Below are 4,875 nucleotides of genomic sequence, written 5' to 3' on the forward strand. Positions count from 1 at the left end.
CTTCAGAGGTCTGGTTAACTCACTTCTTCCTAACTCCACAGGCCCAGATTGTTTTCATTTTCAAACGGTAATAGTACGTGTATGTGTGAAATCGTTAAAGTTCCCATATATGACTCGTATGACATTCTGCATTTTCCAAATAATTTAACATATTCTCTCTTGCAAGTGCAATATTTGACTGCACTGTTCTGCACACACACGTTTCAGGTGACGAAAAGACCTCCTGTCGTGTCATTTCTCCATGCTCTAATCAATGACAACTCTTGCTAATTTGACAATGATTGCCTACAGCATGCTGTCAGCTACACTGAGTGCGTTTCACGGGTCATGTCGATTCTGAGCGGCCACCAGATTACGCCAGAGACATAATGTGGATCCCCGTCTGACCCTGAGCGTGCCATAATTATGAAAATATCCCTTTGCCGAAGATGATGGAAATGATGCCCTAGAGACACCGGTGGTCCGCGGGAGCTATTGTGTATGTATACTAAGCATGATGTGATATGGCATTGGTTAGAGCAATGATATTTGCAATGGCTGAGAGGAAATGGGGGTTGAAGAGGTTTGCAGTGATATGCTGAGAGAGAGATGCATTCTTAGAAATAAAAGGTGTTGGAGATATTTATTTGATGTTCGTATTTAGTTCTGTAATTCACGTGGTATTGTTTAATAATTCTTGCCTGATTTAGGTTCGATTTTTTGATGTATTAAGATAGCTTTTTCTTTTGACAGATATATTTTATTGGTTTGTTTGTTTATGAATTGGGTAACACTGTGGCCACCTGCGGTTATATATAGGACTAGGCAGGTACAGGACCAGCATGCACCGGGGTGGGCCTGTTTTTTTTTTTTACCAGAACAGAAAGGGCAGCGATGGGAGTTCCTTTGTTCTTTCGTTTGTGTGTTTGCTTGTTTTGTTTTGTTAAATAAATCATGAGAAACACGGATTGTTTTTGATTTTTCGAACAAATGGCAACGACAAAAGGTGCGAGTTCTTCATTTTTTTTTTTTTTAAAGGTTCCACCTGGAATCCTTTCGGGGGGTTCTACCTGTAGCCCAATATGAAAGGTTACAACTAAAACCACCTGAGAAAAGTTCCACTCAGAATCTTCTGTGGAGGTTCTATCCAGAATGTTTACACTTTCCAAGAGTGCTCATGTAAACCCACCCATTTGACCAAAAACCCTTTTATATTCCATGGGTTTCATCTAGAACGCACCCAGAAGGTTCAAGGTTCAGTCATTTAAAGGCCGAGGCTGATGTGGTGCAGCTCAACCCTCGATAATCGTAAAAATAATAGTTTTTCTGCTCACAAGCAAAGGGCTCTTTGGAACTCTTATTTCTAAGAGTGGACATTATTCCGATGCTACGTCAGAAGTGACTGTTTGCCCAGCGAATCCTTAAATAAGCACTTGTGCCAGAGGGAGCTCAGAGTGCGTTTTAAACCGTCAAAATATTTTGCATCGGTCTCTGCTGACAGACATGCTGTCAGAGCTCGTCATCATTTACAGAGCTTAGGTGGCCTCATGTCACCATCTGAAATTTTGTTTTCACAAGTTTCATCCCAGATTCCTGCTGGGTCATCATCCGCCAGCAGCTGACAGCACGGGCTGACAGCCTCTAATGTTAAGCTGATACACGCAGCCAGGGACAAGTCATTCCGAGCAGGGGAATGAACATTTGGTGTATGATTTATTCATTTAATCTGACCTTCGGTAATCAGCATGTGTATGTAAAGCAGGACATTAAGGTCCCATTTAGGCTGATATTACCTGTTCATGTTGTGTTTATCTGAATAAATGGGATTCTGTACACTCTACAGGGGGTTAATATGAGAGTCACGTTTTCCAAATGAAACAAACATGAAGACAAAGAAAAGCGCAAAGCTCGTCATTTGCCTTGTTTTATAATCCAGTGGAAATGGTAAAAATGACAGCCAGCTTCTTTTTTTTCTCACTTTTTAATGCTGCCTGGCAATAATTGACTTGTTTTGTTCCACAGTGCGTGGCTTGTGGGAGAAGACACAGTGACTAACTCCATGTAGATAAAGGCAGAAAATAGAAACTTCAAAGTGGATATACGACCCGCTTTGGGGTCAGGGTGAGCTGGGGGAGTTTTATGATCTGAAATTGTGTAATTGCACAGTTCAGACTTCTACCACTGAGACTGGACTTTCTTTAGCTTCAGGAATACGAAAGCGTCCCAAGAGCAAAAACAAAATAAGCCTTGGACTGCAGGCTTGGTCACTAGGGTTCAATACAAATATTTGTGCGTGATCTTGGATGGATAGAAGGCTTTCAACATGCAACTCCATTTTCTACAAGGCAGAGGATTTATTTTTAGCAGAGTACAATCCATCTTTGGTCAAATCTGAATTTCTGGCTTTCAGCTGAAGGGTGCAGAGTTGACGACAGCATTGAACTCCATGTGGCCTTGAAGCACGTATTCTATTTTGTTATAAGTAGTCTCGGCCAGGCGTGTGTTCAGCTCTGTTCTCCGGAGTAGTTTCCCTGTATCCACTAACCACAGCACCATGCCTCCTATTATTTCCTCCAAAGGTTTTGGGGATGTTTGGAATCATGTTGTACGAATCTGGGTTCTTGCAGCGAAGCTCTTGGCATCACAAGTTATGCACGTATGTGTTCCAACATGGACTTTACTGAGATTACCTGTGGGGTTCATCAACAAACTGTGAAGTAAAGTCATGCTTGGTGTGGTTTAGATGTTCTGTTGCAAAGTTACTGGTGTGATAGCGGCAAGATCAGCAGTAAGCCGGCTTCTAAATCGACTGAGGAGGAAGCGGAAATAGATGTTCTGCACGCTCGTGTGAGAGAATAGAACAGACGTTCGACATAAATGTTTATGGAAAAGCACAATAAACGCACGCTAGAACAAACACAACAACATAATAAACGAGAGAGATATCCTGATAAGGATCAGAATAACTAACATTCCCCCGTCTTACAAATGACATCTACAAGTACAAATAAACAGTACTGCTGATCCTGCAGATGTGAAGGCGTGATGAATCGATCGGACATGCACCGAACCCCGAGGAGGCATGCTCGAACTACAACCATGCATATAGCCACCAGTTCAGCAGGCTCGGCATTATTTCCTGTTATTATATAAAACAATAAAGTATGTCATGTGCTTGTATACTAATGGGAATACCAGTGTATTACATACATTTAATATGTCAAATGAAACAGGACTTGTCTATCAGAGGAGGCCCGTGTCTGTCGGCATCCACCACAGGAGATAGATGACGATGGCTTATCTTACTGTGGCGGTAACTGCCGGTATCCGACCCCAACAGATAAGAGGCTCTAAAACATAAAACAACCTTTCAGTCATAAAGAGCGATAAAGACATAGATAGAGACAGTTTGTCTCCTGGACTCTATGACGGTGTTTTAAATGTATGTTGTTGTGCAGGACACTGTTATCGACACTGACCATACCTTATTAATGTTTCCCCTCAAGATCATTGTGAGAGACTAGACATGACCTAATTCATATGTACTCAGAACTTTTGCCTCAGAGCAATTAGTGACTTTATAGTTTTGCCTTCACTGGCCAGTCTCTTCTCTAAAAGTCCAGAAAGCTGCAATTTGAGCACAAAACTACAATCAATGTGTCTCTTCGTGGTCCTAATTGTTGGGGCAGAATACATCAGTGGAAACACTTCTCAACAGTTATTACTGTAATGTTATGTTAGATCACACAAGAGACAAATGGGTTGTTTGGATTCATAAAAATCAGAACTAGCTGTCTTCATTATCAATTAATCTGTGATGTATTTTCTCAATAAAATGTCCAAATAAAGAGTTTGTGCTGGTTTGATAAGCCTGGTGTCACTTCAATGCTTTTGTAATCAGGGGAATCATGTGTTACTAAATCTGAAAGGTGTGATTGGAGATTCACTAGTATTCACTAGTTGAGTCATAGTTTCCAAGGCCACATACCAGGAACAAAAAACAGAAGACAGTAATCTGGTTAGTATGAATATCCTTAAATATATTGGTTCAATATAGTGTCTTTGAGCAATATATTGAACCTGCTCTCAGGGCCCCATAGGCAAACATAATGTCATTGAAGAAAATGTATCGCCATTTATATATTCCAAGTCAATTTCTGCAAATGTATGCACCCTCACTCCTCTGACAAGACATTTTTTAATATCACTGCTTGTAATGCTTGGTCACATCATGCTTAATACGTATTCAGATCATGGAGCGATCTGGGGTCCCCAGGCAACATTTCTAGAATTTCTAACATCTGAGAACCGTGTTAACCTTTTCAGCAGAGCAGTCACACTAATGGTTGTAAGGGGGCAATGTTAAAGCGAGCATCTACAGTATGTATTCAGGTTGTCAGTGTGGGTAAAAATGACTATGCTCTCTGGGCGGTGGGCTATAATTGACCCTGACCTCTGACATCCCTGTGAAAGCTAACAAGCAGCATCCACATGAGATTAAAACAGTATCAGACTACTGGCATTGATAAAGGAACAGATGTGCAGCCTAAAACGGAGGAACTCGTTTCAGCAGTTATGGAGATGCTATTATTTGTCTTCCTCACCAGACACCTTCAACCTCCATTCCTATAGGTGTCACTATAGTCGGCCGTCCCCCCTCCTCCCTCCTCCCTCCGCCTCCCACTCCAATCCTCCGCGAAAGGGTGTGCGTTTTGAAGGTTGTATGAAGCTAAACACCACCGCAGACAGGAGCAGTCGCCGCCTGCCTTCACATCAACCTGGTGACGAGCCTCCGAAGCAGAGAGCACACCCCAAGTCTTCCCCCGCGCTCCCTTCTCCTCCCTCCGGGCTGAGCCCCCCGACCGAGCTCCGTGTCATCCTGGGGAACACGGGTGG

The sequence above is a fragment of the Melanostigma gelatinosum genome, assembly GCF_949748355.1.
Source record: "Melanostigma gelatinosum genome assembly, chromosome: 9".
Classification (NCBI taxonomy): Eukaryota; Metazoa; Chordata; class Actinopteri; order Perciformes; family Zoarcidae; genus Melanostigma; species Melanostigma gelatinosum.